At 40.1% G+C, this 24,969-nt stretch overlaps 32 non-coding genes across 32 annotated transcripts; all 32 read right to left on the reverse strand.

The window, feature by feature from the left end:
- Positions 1 to 1,096: 1,096 nt before the first annotated feature.
- Positions 1,097 to 1,169, reverse strand: TRNAR-CCU (transfer RNA arginine (anticodon CCU)). Its single transcript has one exon. It is a non-coding gene; the product is annotated as a tRNA-Arg (tRNA).
- Positions 1,170 to 1,295: 126 nt separating this feature from the next.
- Positions 1,296 to 1,388, reverse strand: TRNAI-UAU (transfer RNA isoleucine (anticodon UAU)). The gene is given in 2 exon segments: positions 1,296 to 1,331; positions 1,351 to 1,388. It is a non-coding gene; the product is annotated as a tRNA-Ile (tRNA).
- An 887-nt stretch (positions 1,389 to 2,275) lies between these two features.
- On the reverse strand, positions 2,276 to 2,348 carry TRNAR-CCU (transfer RNA arginine (anticodon CCU)). The gene has a single exon. It is a non-coding gene; the product is annotated as a tRNA-Arg (tRNA).
- A 126-nt stretch (positions 2,349 to 2,474) lies between these two features.
- TRNAI-UAU (transfer RNA isoleucine (anticodon UAU)) lies at positions 2,475 to 2,567 on the reverse strand. Its single transcript is given in 2 exon segments — positions 2,475 to 2,510; positions 2,530 to 2,567. It is a non-coding gene; the product is annotated as a tRNA-Ile (tRNA).
- Positions 2,568 to 3,454: 887 nt separating this feature from the next.
- On the reverse strand, positions 3,455 to 3,527 carry TRNAR-CCU (transfer RNA arginine (anticodon CCU)). Its single transcript has one exon. It is a non-coding gene; the product is annotated as a tRNA-Arg (tRNA).
- A 121-nt stretch (positions 3,528 to 3,648) lies between these two features.
- Positions 3,649 to 3,741, reverse strand: TRNAI-UAU (transfer RNA isoleucine (anticodon UAU)). The gene is given in 2 exon segments: positions 3,649 to 3,684; positions 3,704 to 3,741. It is a non-coding gene; the product is annotated as a tRNA-Ile (tRNA).
- Positions 3,742 to 4,827: 1,086 nt separating this feature from the next.
- On the reverse strand, positions 4,828 to 4,920 carry TRNAI-UAU (transfer RNA isoleucine (anticodon UAU)). The gene is given in 2 exon segments: positions 4,828 to 4,863; positions 4,883 to 4,920. It is a non-coding gene; the product is annotated as a tRNA-Ile (tRNA).
- An 887-nt stretch (positions 4,921 to 5,807) lies between these two features.
- TRNAR-CCU (transfer RNA arginine (anticodon CCU)) lies at positions 5,808 to 5,880 on the reverse strand. The gene has a single exon. It is a non-coding gene; the product is annotated as a tRNA-Arg (tRNA).
- Positions 5,881 to 6,006: 126 nt separating this feature from the next.
- On the reverse strand, positions 6,007 to 6,099 carry TRNAI-UAU (transfer RNA isoleucine (anticodon UAU)). The gene is given in 2 exon segments: positions 6,007 to 6,042; positions 6,062 to 6,099. It is a non-coding gene; the product is annotated as a tRNA-Ile (tRNA).
- Positions 6,100 to 6,986: 887 nt separating this feature from the next.
- Positions 6,987 to 7,059, reverse strand: TRNAR-CCU (transfer RNA arginine (anticodon CCU)). Its single transcript has one exon. It is a non-coding gene; the product is annotated as a tRNA-Arg (tRNA).
- A 126-nt stretch (positions 7,060 to 7,185) lies between these two features.
- TRNAI-UAU (transfer RNA isoleucine (anticodon UAU)) lies at positions 7,186 to 7,278 on the reverse strand. The gene is given in 2 exon segments: positions 7,186 to 7,221; positions 7,241 to 7,278. It is a non-coding gene; the product is annotated as a tRNA-Ile (tRNA).
- An 887-nt stretch (positions 7,279 to 8,165) lies between these two features.
- TRNAR-CCU (transfer RNA arginine (anticodon CCU)) lies at positions 8,166 to 8,238 on the reverse strand. Its single transcript has one exon. It is a non-coding gene; the product is annotated as a tRNA-Arg (tRNA).
- A 126-nt stretch (positions 8,239 to 8,364) lies between these two features.
- On the reverse strand, positions 8,365 to 8,457 carry TRNAI-UAU (transfer RNA isoleucine (anticodon UAU)). The gene is given in 2 exon segments: positions 8,365 to 8,400; positions 8,420 to 8,457. It is a non-coding gene; the product is annotated as a tRNA-Ile (tRNA).
- An 887-nt stretch (positions 8,458 to 9,344) lies between these two features.
- Positions 9,345 to 9,417, reverse strand: TRNAR-CCU (transfer RNA arginine (anticodon CCU)). Its single transcript has one exon. It is a non-coding gene; the product is annotated as a tRNA-Arg (tRNA).
- Positions 9,418 to 9,538: 121 nt separating this feature from the next.
- On the reverse strand, positions 9,539 to 9,631 carry TRNAI-UAU (transfer RNA isoleucine (anticodon UAU)). Its single transcript is given in 2 exon segments — positions 9,539 to 9,574; positions 9,594 to 9,631. It is a non-coding gene; the product is annotated as a tRNA-Ile (tRNA).
- Positions 9,632 to 10,717: 1,086 nt separating this feature from the next.
- Positions 10,718 to 10,810, reverse strand: TRNAI-UAU (transfer RNA isoleucine (anticodon UAU)). Its single transcript is given in 2 exon segments — positions 10,718 to 10,753; positions 10,773 to 10,810. It is a non-coding gene; the product is annotated as a tRNA-Ile (tRNA).
- Positions 10,811 to 11,697: 887 nt separating this feature from the next.
- TRNAR-CCU (transfer RNA arginine (anticodon CCU)) lies at positions 11,698 to 11,770 on the reverse strand. Its single transcript has one exon. It is a non-coding gene; the product is annotated as a tRNA-Arg (tRNA).
- A 126-nt stretch (positions 11,771 to 11,896) lies between these two features.
- Positions 11,897 to 11,989, reverse strand: TRNAI-UAU (transfer RNA isoleucine (anticodon UAU)). The gene is given in 2 exon segments: positions 11,897 to 11,932; positions 11,952 to 11,989. It is a non-coding gene; the product is annotated as a tRNA-Ile (tRNA).
- An 887-nt stretch (positions 11,990 to 12,876) lies between these two features.
- On the reverse strand, positions 12,877 to 12,949 carry TRNAR-CCU (transfer RNA arginine (anticodon CCU)). Its single transcript has one exon. It is a non-coding gene; the product is annotated as a tRNA-Arg (tRNA).
- Positions 12,950 to 13,070: 121 nt separating this feature from the next.
- TRNAI-UAU (transfer RNA isoleucine (anticodon UAU)) lies at positions 13,071 to 13,163 on the reverse strand. The gene is given in 2 exon segments: positions 13,071 to 13,106; positions 13,126 to 13,163. It is a non-coding gene; the product is annotated as a tRNA-Ile (tRNA).
- Positions 13,164 to 14,048: 885 nt separating this feature from the next.
- Positions 14,049 to 14,123, reverse strand: TRNAR-CCU (transfer RNA arginine (anticodon CCU)). The gene has a single exon. It is a non-coding gene; the product is annotated as a tRNA-Arg (tRNA).
- Positions 14,124 to 15,428: 1,305 nt separating this feature from the next.
- TRNAI-UAU (transfer RNA isoleucine (anticodon UAU)) lies at positions 15,429 to 15,521 on the reverse strand. Its single transcript is given in 2 exon segments — positions 15,429 to 15,464; positions 15,484 to 15,521. It is a non-coding gene; the product is annotated as a tRNA-Ile (tRNA).
- Positions 15,522 to 16,408: 887 nt separating this feature from the next.
- On the reverse strand, positions 16,409 to 16,481 carry TRNAR-CCU (transfer RNA arginine (anticodon CCU)). Its single transcript has one exon. It is a non-coding gene; the product is annotated as a tRNA-Arg (tRNA).
- Positions 16,482 to 16,608: 127 nt separating this feature from the next.
- TRNAI-UAU (transfer RNA isoleucine (anticodon UAU)) lies at positions 16,609 to 16,701 on the reverse strand. The gene is given in 2 exon segments: positions 16,609 to 16,644; positions 16,664 to 16,701. It is a non-coding gene; the product is annotated as a tRNA-Ile (tRNA).
- An 887-nt stretch (positions 16,702 to 17,588) lies between these two features.
- On the reverse strand, positions 17,589 to 17,661 carry TRNAR-CCU (transfer RNA arginine (anticodon CCU)). The gene has a single exon. It is a non-coding gene; the product is annotated as a tRNA-Arg (tRNA).
- Positions 17,662 to 17,787: 126 nt separating this feature from the next.
- TRNAI-UAU (transfer RNA isoleucine (anticodon UAU)) lies at positions 17,788 to 17,880 on the reverse strand. The gene is given in 2 exon segments: positions 17,788 to 17,823; positions 17,843 to 17,880. It is a non-coding gene; the product is annotated as a tRNA-Ile (tRNA).
- Positions 17,881 to 18,767: 887 nt separating this feature from the next.
- On the reverse strand, positions 18,768 to 18,840 carry TRNAR-CCU (transfer RNA arginine (anticodon CCU)). The gene has a single exon. It is a non-coding gene; the product is annotated as a tRNA-Arg (tRNA).
- A 121-nt stretch (positions 18,841 to 18,961) lies between these two features.
- Positions 18,962 to 19,054, reverse strand: TRNAI-UAU (transfer RNA isoleucine (anticodon UAU)). The gene is given in 2 exon segments: positions 18,962 to 18,997; positions 19,017 to 19,054. It is a non-coding gene; the product is annotated as a tRNA-Ile (tRNA).
- An 885-nt stretch (positions 19,055 to 19,939) lies between these two features.
- On the reverse strand, positions 19,940 to 20,014 carry TRNAR-CCU (transfer RNA arginine (anticodon CCU)). The gene has a single exon. It is a non-coding gene; the product is annotated as a tRNA-Arg (tRNA).
- Positions 20,015 to 21,120: 1,106 nt separating this feature from the next.
- Positions 21,121 to 21,193, reverse strand: TRNAR-CCU (transfer RNA arginine (anticodon CCU)). The gene has a single exon. It is a non-coding gene; the product is annotated as a tRNA-Arg (tRNA).
- A 126-nt stretch (positions 21,194 to 21,319) lies between these two features.
- TRNAI-UAU (transfer RNA isoleucine (anticodon UAU)) lies at positions 21,320 to 21,412 on the reverse strand. The gene is given in 2 exon segments: positions 21,320 to 21,355; positions 21,375 to 21,412. It is a non-coding gene; the product is annotated as a tRNA-Ile (tRNA).
- A 2,509-nt stretch (positions 21,413 to 23,921) lies between these two features.
- On the reverse strand, positions 23,922 to 23,994 carry TRNAR-CCU (transfer RNA arginine (anticodon CCU)). Its single transcript has one exon. It is a non-coding gene; the product is annotated as a tRNA-Arg (tRNA).
- Between the last annotated feature and the right edge of the window lie 975 nt (positions 23,995 to 24,969).

The following is a 24,969-nucleotide window of genomic DNA, read 5'->3' on the forward strand; positions in this document are numbered from 1 at the left end:
AAAAAATTTTTTCCTCATAAGAGTGAAGCAATCGCCACCAAATCATGAACCGATTCAAGTACTTCAGTAGTCAAAAATACTAAACAAAGACAAGAAAAGAATGCTCCAGGTGAGGGTCGAACTCACAACCTCGGCATTGCTCAACAGTTACTGCTTTATAAGTATCGCGCGCTGACCGATTGCGCGCTGACCGATTGCGCCACTGGAGCCATGCGGGTACAGATGGAAAGGATAAATTCTCCAAAAAAAAGAGACATTTGAAAGGGGATTGTTCTTCAGGAAATTAACTATTGCTTACAACAGGTTTGGGCGGGGGGTTATAATAATGTTTGACAATATGTATTCTACCATATCGCAATCTTTCTTAAAAATGAGAAATTTGTGCGCTGGGTCTTTTTAGACTCAAACATCCTGGGATTTTTTCAGGAAATGCGCTCGTACATTTGCTGCAATGAACACACGTTGACGCTATAGTTTGGATTGAAGCATCTAATGAGGGTTTGCCAAAATTCTTCTGAATTCAGGGGCAAAAGGGTCATCTGTGACATCACCTTTTGTGATTCCTAGATCCTGTATTAACAGCTGCGTACAGAGGTGTTGTCAGTCTTTGTAACCCTACCTCTGACATTAAGGTGAAACTGCTCGAGAACGACAGGATGTTTGAGTCCAAAATAGCTCCAGTGGCCAGGGTGAAAATTGAAAGATTACTCATTTTGTTTTTTAATAAAGAACATGATATGGAAAACCATTGTCAAAAATGTTCCAAAAATGGTTCACTTTTTTCACTTATTCTTTTATATTTTGAGATTTGCAAACATTGTGTGGTTGAAAGCATATCCATATCTTAGAAAATATACTCTGTGGTATTCGTGGCATTAGTGAAGATGAAAACAATTAAGATGCTAGGCTTTTCCGCCACACAAAGTCGATACTGTTGCGTGTTAACACTTCTCTCAGTACATAGAAAGGATCGCTCTAAATGGCAGAGGTTTGCAAGAACTAAGTCACGAGAAAACAAGACAATCGTCCAGTAGAACAGTTTTCACCTGCACCATCAACATTCCATGAGATGCTGTTGGAAAAGGAAATCCACAAGCACCCCAGATGGGACTCGAACCCACAATCCCTGGCTTAGGAGGCCAGTGCCTTATCCATTAGGCCACTGGGGCTGGATAGCAACGGTAAAAAATCAAAAAAAAATTTTTTCCTCATAAGAGTGAAGCAATCGCCACCAAATCATGAACCGATTCAACTACTTCAGTAGTCAAAAATACTAAAGAAAGACAAGAAAAGAATGCTCCAGGTGAGGGTCTAACTCACAACCTCGGCATTGCTCAACAGTTACTGCTTTATAAGTACCGCGCGCTGACCGATTGCGCCACTGGAGCCATGCGGGTATGGATGGAAAGGATAAATTCTCCAAAAAAAAGAGACATTTGAAAGGGGATTGTTCTTCAGGAAATTAATTATTGCTTACAACAGGTTTGGGCGGGGGGTTGTAATAATGTTTGACAATATGTATTCTACCATATCGCAATCTTTCTTAAAAATGAGAAATTTGTGCGCTGGGTCTTTTTAGACTCAAACATCCTGGGATTTTTTCAGGAAATGCGCTCGTACATTTGCTGCAATGAACACACGTTGACGCTATAGTTTGCATTGAAGCATCTAATGAGGGTTTGCCAAAATTCTTCTGAATTCAGGGGCAAAAGGGTCATCTGTGACATCACCTTTTGTGATTCCTAGATCCTGTATTAACAGCTGCGTACAGAGGTGTTGTCAGTCTTTGTAACCCTACCTCTGACATTAAGGTGAAACTGCTCGAGAACGACAGGATGTACGAGTCCAAAATAGCTCCAGTGGCCAGGGTGAAAATTGAAAGATTACTCATTTTGTTTTTTAATAAAGAAAATGATATGGAAAACCATTGTCAAAAATGTTCCAAAAATGGTTCACTTTTTTCACTTATTCTTTTATATTTTGAGATTTGCAAACATTGTGTGGTTGAAAGCATATCCATATCTTAGAAAATATACTCTGTGGTATTCGGGGCATTAGTGAAGATGAAAACAATTAAGATGCTAGACTTTTCCGCCACACAAAGTCGATACTGTTGCGTGTTAACACTTCTCTCAGTACATAGAAAGGATCGCTCTAAATGGCAGAGGTTTGCAAGAACTAAGTCACGAGAAAACAAGACAATCGTCCAGTAGAACAGTTTTCACCTGCACCATCAACATTCCATGAGATGCTGTTGGAAAAGGAAATCCACAAGCACCCCAGATGGGACTCGAACCCACAATCCCTGGCTTAGGAGGCCAGTGCCTTATCCATTAGGCCACTGGGGCTGGATAGCAACGGTAAAAAATCAAAAAAAATTTTTTTCCTCATAAGAGTGAAGCAATCGCCACCAAATCATGAACCGATTCAACTACTTCAGTAGTCAAAAATACTAAAGAAAGACAAGAAAAGAATGCTCCAGGTGAGGGTCTAACTCACAACCTCGGCATTGCTCAACAGTTACTGCTTTATAAGTACCGTGCGCTGACCGATTGCGCCACTGGAGCCATGCAGGTATGGATGGAAAGGATAAATTCTCCAAAAAAAAGAGACATTTGAAAGGGGATTGTTCATCAGGAAATTAATTATTGCTTACAACAGGTTTGGGCGGGGGGTTGTAATAATGTTTGACAATATGTATTCTACCATATCGCAATCTTTCTTAAAAATGAGAAATTTGTGCGCTGGGTCTTTTTAGACTCAAACATCCTGGGATTTTTTCAGGAAATGCGCTCGTACATTTGCTGCAATGAACACACGTTGACGCTATAGTTTGCATTGAAGCATCTAATGAGGGTTTGCCAAAATTCTTCTGAATTCAGGGGCAAAAGGGTCATCTGTGACATCACCTTTTGTGATTCCTAGATCCTGTATTAACAGCTGCGTACAGAGGTGTTGTCAGTCTTTGTAACCCTACCTCTGACATTAAGGTGAAACTGCTCGAGAACGACAGGATGTACGAGTCCAAAATAGCTCCAGTGGCCAGGGTGAAAATTGAAAGATTACTCATTTTGTTTTTTAATAAAGAACATGATATGGAAAACCATTGTCAAAAATGTTCCAAAAATGGTTCACTTTTTTCACTTATTCTTTTATATTTTGAGATTTGCAAACATTGTGTGGTTGAAAGCATATCCATATCTTAGAAAATATACTCTGTGGTATTCGGGGCATTAGTGAAGATGAAAACAATTAAGATGCTAGGCTTTTCCGCCACACAAAGTCGATACTGTTGCGTGTTAACACTTCTCTCAGTATATAGAAAGGATCGCTCTAAATGGCAGAGGTTTGCAAGAACTAAGTCACGAGAAAACAAGACAATCGTCCAGTAGAACAGTTTTCACCTGCACCATCAACATTCCATGAGATGCTGTTGGAAAAGGAAATCCACAAGCACCCCAGATGGGACTCGAACCCACAATCCCTGGCTTAGGAGGCCAGTGCCTTATCCATTAGGCCACTGGGGCTGGATAGCAACGGTAAAAAATAAAAAAAATTTTTTTTCCTCATAAGAGTGAAGCAATCGCCACCAAATCATGAACCGATTCAACTACTTCAGTAGTCAAAAATACTAAAGAAAGACAAGAATGCTCCAGGTGAGGGTCGAACTCACAACCTCGGCATTGCTCAACAGTTACTGCTTTATAAGTACCACGCGCTGACCGATTGCGCCACTGGAGCCATGCGGGTACGGATGGAAAGGATAAATTCTCCAAAAAAAAGAGACATTTGAAAGGGGATTGTTCTTCAGGAAATTAACTATTGCTTACAACAGGTTTGGGCGGGGGGTTATAATAATGTTTGACAATATGTATTCTACCATATCGCAATCTTTCTTAAAAATGAGAAATTTGTGCGCTGGGTCTTTTTAGACTCAAACATCCTGGGATTTTTTCAGGAAATGCGCTCGTACATTTGCTGCAATGAACACACGTTGACGTTATAGTTTGCATTGAAGCATCTAATGAGGGTTTGCCAAAATTCTTCTGAATTCAGGGGCAAAAGGGTCATCTGTAACATCACCTTTTGTGATTCCTAGATCCTGTATTAACAGCGGCGTACAGAGGTGTTGTCAGTCTTTGTAACCCTACCTCTGACATTAAGGTGAAACTGCTCGAGAACGACAGGATGTACGAGTCCAAAATAGCTCCAGTGGCCAGGGTGAAAATTGAAAGATTACTCATTTTGTTTTTTAATAAAGAACATGATATGGAAAACCATTGTCAAAAATGTTCCAAAAATGGTTCACTTTTTTCACTTATTCTTTTATATTTTGAGATTTGCAAACATTGTGTGGTTGAAAGCATATCCATATCTTAGAAAATATACTCTGTGGTATTCGTGGCATTAGTGAAGATGAAAACAATTAAGATGCTAGGCTTTTCCGCCACACAAAGTCTATACAGTTGCGTTTTAACATTTCTCTCAGTACATAGAAAGGATCGCTCTAAATGACAGAGGTTTGCAAGAACTAAGTCACGAGAAAACAAGACAATCGTCCAGTAGAACAGTTTTCACCTGCACCATCAACATTCCATGAGATGCTGTTGGAAAGGGAAATCCACAAGCACCCCAGATGGGACTCGAATCCACAATTCCTAGCTTAGGAGGCCAGTGCCTTATCCATTAGGCCACTTGGGCTGGATAGCAAAGGTAAAAAATCAAAAAAAAATTTTTTCCTCATAAGAGTGAAGCAATCGCCACCAAATCATGAACCGATTCAAGTACTTCAGTAGTCAAAAATACTAAACAAAGACAAGAAAAGAATGCTCCAGGTGAGGGTCGAACTCACAACCTCGGCATTGCTCAACAGTTACTGCTTTATAAGTACCGCGCGCTGACCGATTGCGCCACTGGAGCCATGCGGGTACGGATGGAAAGGATAAATTCTCCAAAAAAAAGAGACATTTGAAAGGGGATTGTTCTTCAGGAAATTAACTATTGCTTACAACAGGTTTGGGCGGGGGGTTATAATAATGTTTGACAATATGTATTCTACCATATCGCAATCTTTCTAAAAAATGAGAAATTTGTGCGCTGGGTCTTTTTAGACTCAAACATCCTGGGATTTTTTCAGGAAATGCGCTCGTACATTTGCTGCAATGAACACACGTTGACGCTATAGTTTGCATTGAAGCATCTAATGAGGGTTTGCCAAAATTCTTCTGAATTCAGGGGCAAAAGGGTCATCTGTGACATCACCTTTTGTGATTCCTAGATCCTGTATTAACAGCTGCGTACAGAGGTGTTGTCAGTCTTTGTAACCCTACCTCTGACATTAAGGTGAAACTGCTCGAGAACGACAAGATGTACGAGTCCAAAATAGCTCCAGTGGCCAGGGTGAAAATTGAAAGATTACTCATTTTGTTTTTTAATAAAGAACATGATATGGAAAACCATTGTCAAAAATGTTCCAAAAATGGTTCACTTTTTTCACTTATTCTTTTATATTTTGAGATTTGCAAACATTGTGTGGTTGAAAGCATATCCATATCTTAGAAAATATACTCTGTGGTATTCAGGGCATTAGTGAAGATGAAAACAATTAAGATGCTAGGCTTTTCCGCCACACAAAGTCGATACTGTTGCGTGTTAACACTTCTCTCAGTACATAGAAAGGATCGCTCTAAATGGCAGAGGTTTGCAAGAACTAAGTCACGAGAAAACAAGACAATCGTCCAGTAGAAGAGTTTTCACCTGCACCATCAACATTCCATGAGATGCTGTTGGAAAGGGAAATCCACAAGCACCCCAGATGGGACTCGAACCCACACTCCCTGGCTTAGGAGGCCAGTGCCTTATCCATTAGGCCACTGGGGCTGGATAGCAAAGGTAAAAAATCAAAAAAAAATTTTTTCCTCATAAGAGGGAAGCAATCGCCACCAAATCATGAACCGATTCAACTACTTCAGTAGTCAAAAATACTAAAGAAAGACAAGAAAAGAATGCTCCAGGTGAGGGTCGAACTCACAACCTCGACATTGCTCAACAGTTACTGCTTTATAAGTACCGCGCGCTGACCGATTGCTCCACTGGAGCCATGCGGGTACGGATGGAAAGGATAAATTCTCCAAAAAAAAGAGACATTTGAAAGGGGATTGTTCTTCAGGAAATTAACTATTGCTTACAACAGGTTTGGGCGGGGGGTTATAATAATGTTTGACAATATGTATTCTACCATATCGCAATCTTTCTTAAAAATGAGAAATTTGTGCGCTGTGTCTTTTTAGACTCAAACATCCTGGGATTTTTTCAGGAAATGCGCTCGTACATTTGCTGCAATGAACACACGTTGACGCTATAGTTTGCATTGAAGCATCTAATGAGGGTTTGCCAAAATTCTTCTGAATTCAGGGGCAAAAGGGTCATCTGTGACATCACCTTTTGTGATTCCTAGATCCTGTATTAACAGCTGCGTACAGAGGTGTTGTCAGTCTTTGTAACCCTACCTCTGACATTAAGGTGAAACTGCTCGAGAACGACAGGATGTACGAGTCCAAAATAGCTCCAGTGGCCAGGGTGAAAATTGAAAGATTACTCATTTTGTTTTTTAATAAAGAACATGATATGGAAAACCATTGTCAAAAATGTTCCAAAAATGGTTCACTTTTTTCACTTATTCTTTTATATTTTGAGATTTGCAAACATTGTGTGGTTGAAAGCATATCCATATCTTAGAAAATATACTCTGTGGTATTCGGGGCATTAGTGAAGATGAAAACAATTAAGATGCTAGGCTTTTCCGCCACACAAAGTCGATACTGTTGCGTGTTAACACTTCTCTCAGTACATAGAAAGGATCGCTCTAAATGGCAGAGGTTTGCAAGAACTAAGTCACGAGAAAACAAGACAATCGTCCAGTAGAACAGTTTTCACCTGCACCATCAACATTCCATGAGATGCTGTTGGAAAAGGAAATCCACAAGCACCCCAGATGGTACTCGAACCCACAATCCCTGGCTTAGGAGGCCAGTGCCTTATCCATTAGGCCACTGGGGCTGGATAGCAACGGTAAAAAATCAAAAAAAAATTTTTTCCTCATAAGAGTGAAGCAATCGCCACCAAATCATGAACCGATTCAACTACTTCAGTAGTCAAAAATACTAAAGAAAGACAAGAAAAGAATGCTCCAGGTGAGGGTCTAACTCACAACCTCGGCATTGCTCAACAGTTACTGCTTTATAAGTACCGTGCGCTGACCGATTGCGCCACTGGAGCCATGCAGGTATGGATGGAAAGGATAAATTCTCCAAAAAAAAGAGACATTTGAAAGGGGATTGTTCATCAGGAAATTAATTATTGCTTACAACAGGTTTGGGCGGGGGGTTGTAATAATGTTTGACAATATGTATTCTACCATATCGCAATCTTTCTTAAAAATGAGAAATTTGTGCGCTGGGTCTTTTTAGACTCAAACATCCTGGGATTTTTTCAGGAAATGCGCTCGTACATTTGCTGCAATGAACACACGTTGACGCTATAGTTTGCATTGAAGCATCTAATGAGGGTTTGCCAAAATTCTTCTGAATTCAGGGGCAAAAGGGTCATCTGTGACATCACCTTTTGTGATTCCTAGATCCTGTATTAACAGCTGCGTACAGAGGTGTTGTCAGTCTTTGTAACCCTACCTCTGACATTAAGGTGAAACTGCTCGAGAACGACAGGATGTTTGAGTCCAAAATAGCTCCAGTGGCCAGGGTGAAAATTGAAAGATTACTCATTTTGTTTTTTAATAAAGAACATGATATGGAAAACCATTGTCAAAAATGTTCCAAAAATGGTTCACTTTTTTCACTTATTCTTTTATATTTTGAGATTTGCAAACATTGTGTGGTTGAAAGCATATCCATATCTTAGAAAATATACTCTGTGGTATTCGGGGCATTAGTGAAGATGAAAACAATTAAGATGCTAGGCTTTTCCGCCACACAAAGTCGATACTGTTGCGTGTTAACACTTCTCTCAGTACATAGAAAGGATCGCTCTAAATGGCAGAGGTTTGCAAGAACTAAGTCACGAGAAAACAAGACAATCGTCCAGTAGAACAGTTTTCACCTGCACCATCAACATTCCATGAGATGCTGTTGGAAAAGGAAATCCACAAGCACCCCAGATGGGACTCGAACCCACAATCCCTGGCTTAGGAGGCCAGTGCCTTATCCATTAGGCCACTGGGGCTGGATAGCAATGGTAAAAAATCAAAAAAAATTTTTTTCCTCATAAGAGTGAAGCAATCGCCACCAAATCATGAACCGATTCAACTACTTCAGTAGTCAAAAATACTAAAGAAAGACAAGAAAAGAATGCTCCAGGTGAGGGTCTAACTCACAACCTCGGCATTGCTCAACAGTTACTGCTTTATAAGTACCGCGCGCTGACCGATTGCGCCACTGGAGCCATGCGGGTATGGATGGAAAGGATAAATTCTCCAAAAAAAAGAGACATTTGAAAGGGGATTGTTCTTCAGGAAATTAATTATTGCTTACAACAGGTTTGGGCGGGGGGTTGTAATAATGTTTGACAATATGTATTCTACCATATCGCAATCTTTCTTAAAAATGAGAAATTTGTGCGCTGGGTCTTTTTAGACTCAAACATCCTGGGATTTTTTCAGGAAATGCGCTCGTACATTTGCTGCAATGAACACACGTTGACGCTATAGTTTGCATTGAAGCATCTAATGAGGGTTTGCCAAAATTCTTCTGAATTCAGGGGCAAAAGGGTCATCTGTGACATCACCTTTTGTGATTCCTAGATCCTGTATTAACAGCTGCGTACAGAGGTGTTGTCAGTCTTTGTAACCCTACCTCTGACATTAAGGTGAAACTGCTCGAGAACGACAGGATGTACGAGTCCAAAATAGCTCCAGTGGCCAGGGTGAAAATTGAAAGATTACTCATTTTGTTTTTTAATAAAGAACATGATATGGAAAACCATTGTCAAAAATGTTCCAAAAATGGTTCACTTTTTTCACTTATTCTTTTATATTTTGAGATTTGCAAACATTGTGTGGTTGAAAGCATATCCATATCTTAGAAAATATACTCTGTGGTATTCGGGGCATTAGTGAAGATGAAAACAATTAAGATGCTAGGCTTTTCCGCCACACAAAGTCGATACTGTTGCGTGTTAACACTTCTCTCAGTACATAGAAAGGATCGCTCTAAATGGCAGAGGTTTGCAAGAACTAAGTCACGAGAAAACAAGACAATCGTCCAGTAGAACAGTTTTCACCTGCACCATCAACATTCCATGAGATGCTGTTGGAAAAGGAAATCCACAAGCACCCCAGATGGGACTCGAACCCACAATCCCTGGCTTAGGAGGCCAGTGCCTTATCCATTAGGCCACTGGGGCTGGATAGCAACGGTAAAAAATAAAAAAAAATTTTTTTCCTCATAAGAGTGAAGCAATCGCCACCAAATCATGAACCGATTCAACTACTTCAGTAGTCAAAAATACTAAAGAAAGACAAGAATGCTCCAGGTGAGGGTCGAACTCACAACCTCGGCATTGCTCAACAGTTACTGCTTTATAAGTACCACGCGCTGACCGATTGCGCCACTGGAGCCATGCGGGTACGGATGGAAAGGATAAATTCTCCAAAAAAAAGAGACATTTGAAAGGGGATTGTTCTTCAGGAAATTAACTATTGCTTACAACAGGTTTGGGCGGGGGGTTATAATAATGTTTGACAATATGTATTCTACCATATCGCAATCTTTCTTAAAAATGAGAAATTTGTGCGCTGGGTCTTTTTAGACTCAAACATCCTGGGATTTTTTCAGGAAATGCGCTCGTACATTTGCTGCAATGAACACACGTTGACGTTATAGTTTGCATTGAAGCATCTAATGAGGGTTTGCCAAAATTCTTCTGAATTCAGGGGCAAAAGGGTCATCTGTAACATCACCTTTTGTGATTCCTAGATCCTGTATTAACAGCGGCGTACAGAGGTGTTGTCAGTCTTTGTAACCCTACCTCTGACATTAAGGTGAAACTGCTCGAGAACGACAGGATGTACGAGTCCAAAATAGCTCCAGTGGCCAGGGTGAAAATTGAAAGATTACTCATTTTGTTTTTTAATAAAGAACATGATATGGAAAACCATTGTCAAAAATGTTCCAAAAATGGTTCACTTTTTTCACTTATTCTTTTATATTTTGAGATTTGCAAACATTGTGTGGTTGAAAGCATATCCATATCTTAGAAAATATACTCTGTGGTATTCGTGGCATTAGTGAAGATGAAAACAATTAAGATGCTAGGCTTTTCCGCAACACAAAGTCTATACAGTTGCGTTTTAACATTTCTCTCAGTACATAGAAAGGATCGCTCTAAATGACAGAGGTTTGCAAGAACTAAGTCACGAGAAAACAAGACAATCGTCCAGTAGAACAGTTTTCACCTGCACCATCAACATTCCATGAGATGCTGTTGGAAAGGGAAATCCACAAGCACCCCAGATGGGACTCGAATCCACAATTCCTAGCTTAGGAGGCCAGTGCCTTATCCATTAGGCCACTTGGGCTGGATAGCAAAGGTAAAAAATCAAAAAAAAATTTTTTCCTCATAAGAGTGAAGCAATCGCCACCAAATCATGAACCGATTCAAGTACTTCAGTAGTCAGAAATACTAAACAAAGACAAGAAAAGAATGCTCCAGGTGAGGGTCGAACTCACAACCTCGGCATTGCTCAACAGTTACTGCTTTATAAATACCGCGCGCTGACCGATTGCGCCACTGGAGCCATGCGGGTACGGATGGAAAGGATAAATTCTCCAAAAAAAAGAGACATTTGAAAGGGGATTGTTCTTCAGGAAATTAACTATTGCTTACAACAGGTTTGGGCGGGGGGTTATAATAATGTTTGACAATATGTATTCTACCATATCGCAATCTTTCTAAAAAATGAGAAATTTGTGCGCTGGGTCTTTTTAGACTCAAACATCCTGGGATTTTTTCAGGAAATGCGCTCGTACATTTGCTGCAATGAACACACGTTGACGCTATAGTTTGCATTGAAGCATCTAATGAGGGTTTGCCAAAATTCTTCTGAATTCAGGGGCAAAAGGGTCATCTGTGACATCACCTTTTGTGATTCCTAGATCCTGTATTAACAGCTGCGTACAGAGGTGTTGTCAGTCTTTGTAACCCTACCTCTGACATTAAGGTGAAACTGCTCGAGAACGACAAGATGTACGAGTCCAAAATAGCTCCAGTGGCCAGGGTGAAAATTGAAAGATTACTCATTTTGTTTTTTAATAAAGAACATGATATGGAAAACCATTGTCAAAAATGTTCCAAAAATGGTTCACTTTTTTCACTTATTCTTTTATATTTTGAGATTTGCAAACATTGTGTGGTTGAAAGCATATCCATATCTTAGAAAATATACTCTGTGGTATTCAGGGCATTAGTGAAGATGAAAACAATTAAGATGCTAGGCTTTTCCGCCACACAAAGTCGATACTGTTGCGTGTTAACACTTCTCTCAGTACATAGAAAGGATCGCTCTAAATGGCAGAGGTTTGCAAGAACTAAGTCACGAGAAAACAAGACAATCGTCCAGTAGAAGAGTTTTCACCTGCACCATCAACATTCCATGAGATGCTGTTGGAAAGGGAAATCCACAAGCACCCCAGATGGGACTCGAACCCACACTCCCTGGCTTAGGAGGCCAGTGCCTTATCCATTAGGCCACTGGGGCTGGATAGCAAAGGTAAAAAATCAAAAAAAAATTTTTTCCTCATAAGAGGGAAGCAATCGCCACCAAATCATGAACCGATTCAACTACTTCAGTAGTCAAAAATACTAAAGAAAGACAAGAAAAGAATGCTCCAGGTGAGGGTCGAACTCACAACCTCGACATTGCTCAACAGTTACTGCTTTATAAGTACCGCGCGCTGACCGATTGCTCCACTGGAGCCATGCGGGTACGGATGGAAAGGATAAATTCTCCAAAAAAAAGAGACATTTGAAAGGGGATTGTTCTTCAGGAAATTAACTATTGCTTACAACAGGTTTGGGCGGGGGGTTATAATAATGTTTGACAATATGTATTCTACCATATCGCAATCTTTCTTAAAAATGAGAAATTTGTGCGCTGTGTCTTTTTAGACTCAAACATCCTGGGATTTTTTCAGGAAATGCGCTCGTACATTTGCTGCAATGAACACACGTTGACGCTATAGTTTGCATTGAAGCATCTAATGAGGGTTTGCCAAAATTCTTCTGAATTCAGGGGCAAAAGGGTCATCTGTGACATCACCTTTTGTGATTCCTAGATCCTGTATTAACAGCTGCGTACAGAGGTGTTGTCAGTCTTTGTAACCCTACCTCTGACATTAAGGTGAAACTGCTCGAGAACGACAGGATGTACGAGTCCAAAATAGCTCCAGTGGCCAGGGTGAAAATTGAAAGATTACTCATTTTGTTTTTTAATAAAGAACATGATATGGAAAACCATTGTCAAAAATGTTCCAAAAATGGTTCACTTTTTTCACTTATTCTTTTATATTTTGAGATTTGCAAACATTGTGTGGTTGAAAGCATATCCATATCTTAGAAAATATACTCTGTGGTATTCGGGGCATTAGTGAAGATGAAAACAATTAAGATGCTAGGCTTTTCCGCCACACAAAGTCGATACTGTTGCGTGTTAACACTTCTCTCAGTACATAGAAAGGATCGCTCTAAATGGCAGAGGTTTGCAAGAACTAAGTCACGAGAAAACAAGACAATCGTCCAGTAGAACAGTTTTCACCTGCACCATCAACATTCCATGAGATGCTGTTGGAAAAGGAAATCCACAAGCACCCCAGATGGGACTCGAACCCACAATCCCTGGCTTAGGAGGCCAGTGCCTTATCCATTAGGCCACTGGGGATGGATAGCAACGGTAAAAAATCAAAAAAAATTTTTTTCCTCATAAGAGTGAAGCAATCGCCACCAAATAATGAACCGATTCAACTACTTCAGTAGTCAAAAATACTAAAGAAAGACAAGAATGCTCCAGGTGAGGGTCGAACTCACAACCTCGACATTGCTCAACAGTTACTGCTTTATAAGTACCACGCGCTGACCGATTGCGCCACTGGAGCCATGCGGGTACGGATGGAAAGGATAAATTCTCCAAAAAAAAGAGACATTTGAAAGGGGATTGTTCTTCAGGAAATTAACTATTGCTTACAACAGGTTTGGGCGGGGGGTTATAATAATGTTTGACAATATGTATTCTACCATATCGCAATCTTTCTTAAAAATGAGAAATTTGTGCGCTGGGTCTTTTTAGACTCAAACATCCTGGGATTTTTTCAGGAAATGCGCTCGTACATTTGCTGCAATGAACACACGTTGACGTTATAGTTTGCATTGAAGCATCTAATGAGGGTTTGCCAAAATTCTTCTGAATTCAGGGGCAAAAGGGTCATCTGTAACATCACCTTTTGTGATTCCTAGATCCTGTATTAACAGCGGCGTACAGAGGTGTTGTCAGTCTTTGTAACCCTACCTCTGACATTAAGGTGAAACTGCTCGAGAACGACAGGATGTACGAGTCCAAAATAGCTCCAGTGGCCAGGGTGAAAATTGAAAGATTACTCATTTTGTTTTTTAATAAAGAACATGATATGGAAAACCATTGTCAAAAATGTTCCAAAAATGGTTCACTTTTTTCACTTATTCTTTTATATTTTGAGATTTGCAAACATTGTGTGGTTGAAAGCATATCCATATCTTAGAAAATATACTCTGTGGTATTCGGGGCATTAGTGAAGATGAAAACAATTAAGATGCTAGGCTTTTCCGCCACACAAAGTCGATACTGTTGCGTGTTAACACTTCTCTCAGTACATATAAAGGATCGCTCTAAATGGCAGAGGTTTGCAAGAACTAAGTCACGAGAAAACAAGACAATCGTCCAGTAGAACAGTTTTCACCTGCACCATCAACATTCCATGAGATGCTGTTGGAAAGGGAAATCCACAAGCAACCCAGATGGGACTCGAACCCACAATCCCTGGCTTAGGAGGCCAGTGCCTTATCCATTAGGCCACTGGGGCTGGATAGCAACGGTAAAAAATCAAAAAAAAATTTTTTCCTCATAAGAGTGAAGCAATCGCCACCAAATCATGAACCGATTCAACTACTTCAGTAGTCAAAAATACTAAAGAAAGACAAGAAAAGAATGCTCGTGATGAGGGTCGAACTCACAACCTCGGCATTGCTCAACAGTTACTGCTTTATAAGTACCGCGCGCTGACCGATTGCGCCACTGGACCCATGTGAGTATGGATGGAAAGGATAAATTCTCCAAAAAAAAGAGACATTTGAAAGGGGATTGTTCTTCAGGAAATTAACTATTGCTTACAACAGGTTTGGGCGGGGGGTTATAATAATGTTTGACAATATGTATTCTACCATATCGCAATCTTTCTTAAAAATGAGAAATTTGTGCGCTGGGTCTTTTTAGACTCAAACATCCTGGGATTTTTTCAGGAAATGCGCTCGTACATTTGCTGCAATGAACACACGTTGACGCTATAGTTTGCATTGAAGCATCTAATGAGGGTTTGCCAAAATTCTTCTGAATTCAGGGGCAAAAGGGTCATCTGTGACATCACCTTTTGTGATTCCTAGATCCTGTATTAACAGCTGCGTACAGAGGTGTTGTCAGTCTTTGTAACCCTACCACTGACATTAAGGTGAAACTGCTCGAGAACGACAGGATGTACGAGTCCAAAATAGCTCCAGTGGCCAGGGTGAAAATTGAAAGATTAATCATTTTGTTTTTTAACAAAGAACATGATATGGAAAACCATTGTCAAAAATGTTCCAAAAATGGTTCACTTTTTTCACTTATTCTTTTATATTTTGAGATTTGCAAACATTGTGTGGTTGAAAGCATATCCATATCTTAGAAAATATACTCTGTGGTATTCGTGGCATTAGTGAAGATGAAAACAATTAAGATGCTAGGCTTTTCCGCCACACAAAGTCTATACAGTTGCGTTTTAACATTTCTCTCAGTACATAGAAAGGATCGCTCTAAATGACAGAGGTTTGCAAGAACTAAGTCACGAGAAAACAAGACAATCGTCCAGTAGAACAGTTTTCACCTGCACCATCAACATTCCATGAGATGCTGTTGGAAAGGGAAATCCACAAGCACCCCAGATGGGACTCGAATCCACAATTCCTAGCTTAGGAGGCCAGTGCCTTATCCATTAGGCCACTTGGGCTGGATAGCAAAGGTAAAAAATCAAAAAAAAATTTTTTCCTCATAAGAGTGAAGCAATCGCCACCAAATCATGAACCGATTCAAGTACTTCAGTAGTCAAAAATACTAAACAAAGACAAGAAAAGAATGCTCCAGGTGAGGGTTGAACTCACAACCTCGGCATTGCTCAACAGTTACTGCTTTATAAGTACCGCGCGCTGACCGATTGCGCCACTGGAGCCATGCGGGTACGGATGGAAAGGATAAATTCTCCAAAAAAAAGAGACATTTGAAAGGGGATTGTTCTTCAGGAAATTAACTATTGCTTACAACAGGTTTGGGCGGGGGGTTATAATAATGTTTGACAATATGTATTCTACCATATCGCAATCTTTCTAAAAAATGAGAAATTTGTGCGCTGGGTCTTTTTAGACTCAAACATCCTGGGATTTTTTCAGGAAATGCGCTCGTACATTTGCTGCAATGAACACACGTTGACGCTATAGTTTGCATTGAAGCATCTAATGAGGGTTTGCCAAAATTCTTCTGAATTCAGGGGCAAAAGGGTCATCTGTGACATCACCTTTTGTGATTCCTAGATCCTGTATTAACAGCTGCGTACAGAGGTGTTGTCAGTCTTTGTAACCCTACCTCTGAGATTAAGGTGAAACTGCTCGAGAATGACAAGATGTACGAGTCCAAAATAGCTCCAGTGGCCAGGGTGAAAATTGAAAGATTACTCATTTTGTTTTTTAATAAAGAACATGATATGGAAAACCATTGTCAAAAATGTTCCAAAAATGGTTCACTTTTTTCACTTATTCTTTTATATTTTGAGATTTGCAAACATTGTGTGGTTGAAAGCATATCCATATCTTAGAAAATATACTCTGTGGTATTCAGGGCATTAGTGAAGATGAAAACAATTAAGATGCTAGGCTTTTCCGCCACACAAAGTCGATACTGTTGCGTGTTAACACTTCTCTCAGTACATAGAAAGGATCGCTCTAAATGGCAGAGGTTTGCAAGAACTAAGTCACGAGAAAACAAGACAATCGTCCAGTGGAAGAGTTTTCACCTGCACCATCAACATTCCATGAGATGCTGTTGGAAAGGGAAATCCACAAGCACCCCAGATGGGACTCGAACCCACACTCCCTGGCTTAGGAGGCCAGTGCCTTATCCATTAGGCCACTGGGGCTGGATAGCAAAGATAAAAAAATCAAAAAAAAATTTTTTCCTCATAAGAGGGAAGCAATCGCCACCAAATCATGAACCCATTCAACTACTTCAGTAGTCAAAAATACTAAAGAAAGACAAGAAAAGAATGCTCCAGGTGAGGGTCGAACTCACAACCTCGACATTGCTCAACAGTTACTGCTTTATAAGTACCGCGCGCTGACCGATTGCGCCACTGGAGCCATGCGGGTACGGATAGAAAGGATAAATTCTCCAAAAAAAAGAGACATTTGAAAGGGGATTGTTCTTCAGGAAATTAACTATTGCTTACAACAGGTTTGGGCGGGGGGTTATAATAATGTTTGACAATATGTATTCTACCATATCGCAATCTTTCTTAAAAATGAGAAATTTGTGCGCTGGGTCTTTTTAGACTCAAACATCCTGGGATTTTTTCAGGAAATGCGCTCGTACATTTGCTGCAATGAACACACGTTGACGCTATAGTTTGCATTGAAGCATCTAATGAGGGTTTGCCAAAATTCTTCTGAATTCAGGGGCAAAAGGGTCATCTGTGACATCACCTTTTGTGATTCCTAGATCCTGTATTAACAGCTGCGTACAGAGGTGTTGTCAGTCTTTGTAACCCTACCTCTGACATTAAGGTGAAACTGCTCGAGAATGACAGGATGTTTGAGTCCAAAATAGCTCCAGTGGCCAGGGTGAAAATTGAAAGATTACTCATTTTGTTTTTTAATAAAGAACATGATATGGAAAACCATTGTCAAAAATGTTCCAAAAATGGTTCACTTTTTTCACTTATTCTTTTATATTTTGAGATTTGCAAACATTGTGTGGTTGAAAGCATATCCATATCTTAGAAAATATACTCTGTGGTATTCGGGGCATTAGTGAAGATGAAAACAATTAAGATGCTAGGCTTTTCCGCCACACAAAGTCGATACTGTTGCGTGTTAACACTTCTCTCAGTACATAGAAAGGATCGCTCTAAATGGCAGAGGTTTGCAAGAACTAAGTCACGAGAAAACAAGACAATCGTCCAGTAGAACAGTTTTCACCTGCACCATCAACATTCCATGAGATGCTGTTGGAAAAGGAAATCCACAAGCACCCCAGATGGGACTCGAACCCACAATCCCTGGCTTAGGAGGCCAGTGCCTTATCCATTAGGCCACTGGGGCTGGATAGCAACGGTAAAAAATCAAAAAAAATTTTTTTCCTCATAAGAGTGAAGCAATCGCCACCAAATCATGAACCGATTCAACTACTTCAGTAGTCAAAAATACTAAAGAAAGACAAGAAAAGAATGCTCCAGGTGAGGGTCTAACTCACAACCTCGGCATTGCTCAACAGTTACTGCTTTATAAGTACCGCGCGCTGACCGATTGCGCCACTGGAGCCATGCGGGTATGGATGGAAAGGATAAATTCTCCAAAAAAAAGAGACATTTGAAAGGGGATTGTTCTTCAGGAAATTAATTATTGCTTACAACAGGTTTGGGCGGGGGGTTGTAATAATGTTTGACAATATGTATTCTACCATATCGCAATCTTTCTTAAAAATGAGAAATTTGTGCGCTGGTTTTTTTTAGACTCAAACATCCTGGGATTTTTTCAGGAAATGCGCTCGTACATTTGCTGCAATGAACACACGTTGACGCTATAGTTTGCATTGAAGCATCTAATGAGGGTTTGCCAAAATTCTTCTGAATTCAGGGGCAAAAGGGTCATCTGTGACATCACCTTTTGTGATTCCTAGATCCTGTATTAACAGCTGCGTACAGAGGTGTTGTCAGTCTTTGTAACCCTACCTCTGACATTAAGGTGAAACTGCTCGAGAACGACAGGATGTACGAGTCCAAAATAGCTCCAGTGGCCAGGGTGAAAATTGAAAGATTACTCATTTTGTTTTTTAATAAAGAACATGATATGGAAAACCATTGTCAAAAATGTTCCAAAAATGGTTCACTTTTTTCACTTATTCTTTTATATTTTGAGATTTGCAAACATTGTGTGGTTGAAAGCATATCCATATCTTAGAAAATATACTCTGTGGTATTCGGGGCATTAGTGAAGATGAAAACAATTAAGATGCTAGGCTTTTCCGCCACACAAAGTCGATACTGTTGCGTGTTAACACTTCTCTCAGTACATAGAAAGGATCGCTCTAAATGGCAGAGGTTTGCAAGAACTAAGTCACGAGAAAACAAGACAATCGTCCAGTAGAACAGTTTTCACCTGCACCATCAACATTCCATGAGATGCTGTTGGAAAAGGAAATCCACAAGCACCCCAGATGGGACTCGAACCCACAATCCCTGGCTTAGGAGGCCAGTGCCTTATCCATTAGGCCACTGGGGCTGGATAGCAACGGTAAAAAATCAAAAAAAAATTTTTTCCTCATAAGAGTGAAGCAATCGCCACCAAATAATGAACCGATTCAACTACTTCAGTAGTCAAAAATACTAAAGAAAGACAAGAATGCTCCAGGTGAGGGTCGAACTCACAACCTCGGCATTGCTCAACAGTTACTGCTTTATAAGTACCACGCGCTGACCGATTGCGCCACTGGAGCCATGCGGGTACGGATGGAAAGGATAAATTCTCCAAAAAAAAGAGACATTTGAAAGGGGATTGTTCTTCAGGAAATTAACTATTGCTTACAACAGGTTTGGGCGGGGGGTTATAATAATGTTTGACAATATGTATTCTACCATATCGCAATCTTTCTTAAAAATGAGAAATTTGTGCGCTGGGTCTTTTTAGACTCAAACATCCTGGGATTTTTTCAGGAAATGCGCTCGTACATTTGCTGCAATGAACACACGTTGACGTTATAGTTTGCATTGAAGCATCTAATGAGGGTTTGCCAAAATTCTTCTGAATTCAGGGGCAAAAGGGTCATCTGTAACATCACCTTTTGTGATTCCTAGATCCTGTATTAACAGCGGCGTACAGAGGTGTTGTCAGTCTTTGTAACCCTACCTCTGACATTAAGGTGAAACTGCTCGAGAACGACAGGATGTACGAGTCCAAAATAGCTCCAGTGGCCAGGGTGAAAATTGAAAGATTACTCATTTTGTTTTTTAATAAAGAACATGATATGGAAAACCATTGTCAAAAATGTTCCAAAAATGGTTCACTTTTTTCACTTATTCTTTTATATTTTGAGATTTGCAAACATTGTGTGGTTGAAAGCATATCCATATCTTAGAAAATATACTCTGTGGTATTCGGGGCATTAGTGAAGATGAAAACAATTAAGATGCTAGGCTTTTCCGCCACACAAAGTCGATACTGTTGCGTGTTAACACTTCTCTCAGTACATATAAAGGATCGCTCTAAATGGCAGAGGTTTGCAAGAACTAAGTCACGAGAAAACAAGACAATCGTCCAGTAGAACAGTTTTCACCTGCACCATCAACATTCCATGAGATGCTGTTGGAAAGGGAAATCCACAAGCAACCCAGATGGGACTCGAACCCACAATCCCTGGCTTAGGAGGCCAGTGCCTTATCCATTAGGCCACTGGGGCTGGATAGCAACGGTAAAAAATCAAAAAAAAATTTTTTCCTCATAAGAGTGAAGCAATCGCCACCAAATCATGAACCGATTCAACTACTTCAGTAGTCAAAAATACTAAAGAAAGACAAGAAAAGAATGCTCGTGATGAGGGTCGAACTCACAACCTCGGCATTGCTCAACAGTTACTGCTTTATAAGTACTGCGCGCTGACCGATTGCGCCACTGGACCCATGCGAGTATGGATGGAAAGGATAAATTCTCCAAAAAAAAGAGACATTTGAAAGGGGATTGTTCTTCAGGAAATTAACTATTGCTTACAACAGGTTTGGGCGGGGGGTTATAATAATGTTTGACAATATGTATTCTACCATATCGCAATCTTTCTTAAAAATGAGAAATTTGTGCGCTGGGTCTTTTTAGACTCAAACATCCTGGGATTTTTTCAGGAAATGCGCTCGTACAATTGCTGCAATGAACACACGTTGACGCTATAGTTTGCATTGAAGCATCTAATGAGGGTTTGCCAAAATTCTTCTGAATTCAGGGGCAAAAGGGTCATCTGTGACATCACCTTTTGTGATTCCTAGATCCTGTATTAACAGCTGCGTACAGAGGTGTTGTCAGTCTTTGTAACCCTACCACTGACATTAAGGTGAAACTGCTCGAGAACGACAGGATGTACGAGTCCAAAATAGCTCCAGTGGCCAGGGTGAAAATTGAAAGATTAATCATTTTGTTTTTTAACAAAGAACATGATATGGAAAACCATTGTCAAAAATGTTCCAAAAATGGTTCACTTTTTTCACTTATTCTTTTATATTTTGAGATTTGCAAACATTGTGTGGTTGAAAGCATATCCATATCTTAGAAAATATACTCTGTGGTATTCGTGGCATTAGTGAAGATGAAAACAATTAAGATGCTAGGCTTTTCCGCCACACAAAGTCTATACAGTTGCGTTTTAACATTTCTCTCAGTACATAGAAAGGATCGCTCTAAATGACAGAGGTTTGCAAGAACTAAGTCACGAGAAAACAAGACAATCGTCCAGTAGAACAGTTTTCACCTGCACCATCAACATTCCATGAGATGCTGTTGGAAAGGGAAATCCACAAGCACCCCAGATGGGACTCGAACCCACACTCCCTGGCTTAGGAGGCCAGTGCCTTATCCATTAGGCCACTGGGGCTGGATAGCAAAGGTAAAAAATCAAAAAAAAATTTTTTCCTCATAAGAGTGAAGCAATCGCCACCAAATCATGAACCGATTCAACTACTTCAGTAGTCAAAAATACTAAAGAAAGACAAGAACAGAATGCTCCAGGTGAGGGTCGAACTCACAACCTCGACATTGCTCAACAGTTACTGCTTTATAAGTACCGCGCGCTGACCGATTGCGCCACTGGAGCCATGCGGGTACGGATGGAAAGGATAAATTCTCCAAAAAAAAGAGACATTTGAAAGGGGATTGTTCTTCAGGAAATTAACTATTGCTTACAACAGGTTTGGGCGGGGGGTTATAATAATGTTTGACAATATGTATTCTACCATATCGCAATCTTTCTTAAAAATGAGAAATTTGTGCGCTGGGTCTTTTTAGACTCAAACATCCTGGGATTTTTTCAGGAAATGCGCTCGTACATTTGCTGCAATGAACACACGTTGACGCTATAGTTTGCATTGAAGCATCTAATGAGGGTTTGCCAAAATTCTTCTGAATTCAGGGGCAAAAGGGTCATCTGTGACATCACCTTTTGTGATTCCTAGATCATAGAATCATAGAATCATAGAATCGTAGATTTGGAAGGGACCTCCTGGGCCATCTGGTCCAACCCCCTGCTCAAAGCAGGATTCGCTAAATCATCCCAGTCAGATGTCTGTCCAGCCTCTGTTTGAAGACTTCCATTGAAGGAGAACTCACCAATTCTCGTGGCAGCCTGTTCCACTCATTGATCACTCTATCTGTCAAAAAGTTTTTTCTAATATCTAATCTGTGTCTCTTCCCATTCAGTTTCATCCCATTGCTTCTAGTCTTTCCTTGTGCAAATGAGAATAAAGTTGATCCTTCTACAATGTGACAGCCCTTTAGATATTTGTAGACAGCTATTAAGTCTCCTCTCAGTCTTCTCTTTTGCAAACTAAACATTCCCAAATCCTGCAACCTTTCCTCATAAGACAGGGTTTGCAGACCGGTCACCATTCTGGTCGCTCTTTTCTGAACTTGCTCCAGTTTGTTGATGTCTTTTTTAAAATGTGGTGCCCAAAACTGGACACAATATTCCAGATGAGGTCTGACCAAAGAGGAGTAGAGGGAAATAATGACTTCACGTGATCTAGACTGTATGCTTCTGTTAATACATCCTAGAATTGCATTTGCCTTTTTTGCTGCTGCATCACACTGTTGACTCATATTCAATCTGTGATCTATTAGTATACCCAAGTCTTTTTCACATGTGCTGTCACTTAGCCCTATTCCTCCCATTCTATATATGCTTTTTTCATTTTTATTGCCCAGATGTAGTACTTTGCATTTCTCCCTGTTAAAAACCATTCTGTTAGTTGCTGCCCACTTCTCCAGTTTATTTAAATCTTTTTGAATCCTCTCTCTCTCTTCTCTAGTATTAGCTATCCCTCCTAGCTTTGTGTCATCAGCAAATTTAATCAGTTTACCCTCAATTCCTTCATCTAAATCATTGATAAAGATGTTGAACAATACAGGGCCCAGGACAGAGCCCTGTGGTACCCCACTTGAGACATTCTTCCAACTGGATGTGCAGCCATTTACGACCACTCTTTGGGTCCGATCACTAAGCCAGTTATGAATCCACCTAACAGTTGCCTTGTCCATTCCATACTTAGTCATTTTTTCAATAAGGATTGTATGAGAGACTTTGTCAAATGCTTTGCTGAAGTCAAGATATACTATATCTACAGAATTTCCTTGATCCACCCAATCAGTGATACCGTCATAGAAGGAAATTAAGTTAGTCTGACATGACTTATTAGTTAGAAACCCATGCTGACTCTGTTTAATCACTTCATTCTTATCCAGGTATTGACATACATGTTGTTTAACAATTTGTTCAAAGATCTTTCCTGGTATAGAAGTCAGACTCACCGGCCTATAGTTGCCTGGGTCCACCTTCTTCCCCTTTTTGAAGATAGGAACAACATTTGCTCTTCTCCAGTCTTCTGGCACTTCTCCTGTTCTCCAAGAATTTTCAAAGATTATGGAGAGGGGTTCAAAAATTTCTTCTGTTATCTCCTTCAGTACTCTGGGGTGTAATTCATCTGGACCTGGAGACTTGAATTCATTTAGGTTAACTAAGTGTTTCCTCACTATCTTTCTGTTTATAGATATCCTGGATTCTTCTATTCCCTTAATTAACATCCTGTATTAACAGCTGCGTACAGAGGTGTTGTCAGTCTTTGTAACCCTACCTCTGACATTAAGGTGAAACTGCTCGAGAACGACAGGATGTACGAGTCCAAAATAGCTCCAGTGGCCAGGGTGAAAATTCAAAGATTACTCATTTTGTTTTTTAATAAAGAACATGATATGGAAAACCATTGTCAAAAATGTTCCAAAAATGGTTCACTTTTTTCACTTATTCTTTTATATTTTGAGATTTGCAAACATTGTGTGGTTGAAAGCATATCCATATCTTAGAAAATATACTCTGTGGTATTCGGGGCATTAGTGAAGATGAAAACAATTAAGATGCTAGGCTTTTCCGCCACACAAAGTCGATACTGTTGCGTGTTAACACTTCTCTCAGTACATAGAAAGGATCGCTCTAAATGGCAGAGGTTTGCAAGAACTAAGTCACGAGAAAACAAGACAATCGTCCAGTAGAACAGTTTTCACCTGCACCATCAACATTCCATGAGATGCTGTTGGAAAGGGAAATCCACAAGCACCCCAGATGGGACTCGACCCCACACTCCCTGGCTTAGGAGGCCAGTGCCTTATCCATTAGGCCACTGGGGCTGGATAGCAACGGTAAAAAATCAAAAAAAAATTTTTTCCTCATAAGAGTGAAGCAATCGCCACCAAATCATGAACCGATTCAACTACTTCAGTAGTCAAAAATACTAAAGAAAGACAAGAAAAGAATGCTCCAGGTGAGGGTTGAACTCACAACCTCGACATTGCTCAACAGTTACTGCTTTATAAGTACGGCTCGCTGACCGATTGAGCCACTGAAGCCATGCGAGTACGTATGGAAAGGATAAATTCTCCAAAAAAAAGAGACATTTGAAAGGGGATTGTTCTTCAGGAAATTAACTATTGCTTACAACAGGTTTGGGCGGGGGGTTATAATAATGTTTGACAATATGTATTCTACCATATCGCAATCTTTCTTAAGAATGAGAAATTTGTGCGCTGGGTCTTTTTAGACTCAAACATCCTGGGATTTTTTCAGGAAATGCGCTCGTACATTTGCTGCAATGAACACACGTTGGCGCTATAGTTTGCATTGAAGCATCTAATGAGGGTTTGCCAAAATTCTTCTGAATTCAGGGGCAAAAGGGTCATCTGTGACATCACCTTTTGTGATTCCTAGATCCTGTATTAACAGCTGCGTACAGAGGTGTTGTCAGTCTTTGTAACCCTACCTCTGACATTAAGGTGAAACTGCTCGAGAACGACTGGATGTACGAGTCCAAAATAGCTCCAGTGGCCAGGGTGAAAATTGAAAGATTACTCATTTTGTTTTTTAATAAAGAACATGATATGGAAAACCATTGTCAAAAATGTTCCAAAAATGCTGAACATCAGGGTATTTGTGGCTCTTACTGACCTTTAGCACAAGATTTCATTTTGTTTCATAGCTTAAACCATTCTCAACTACACCTTATTACTCCAAAGCATCAAGGGACTCAACAATCCATGGGTTCTGTCTGTCACTAAGGCTCCTGTTTCCTTTCGAATCGGAAACGTTTCAGTGAGAAAGTTCTGAGT

Source organism: Dendrobates tinctorius, unplaced genomic scaffold, assembly GCF_039654945.1.
Source record: "Dendrobates tinctorius isolate UK_male_01 unplaced genomic scaffold, ASM3965494v1 ptg000272l, whole genome shotgun sequence".
In the NCBI taxonomy this organism is placed as follows: Eukaryota; Metazoa; Chordata; class Amphibia; order Anura; family Dendrobatidae; genus Dendrobates; species Dendrobates tinctorius.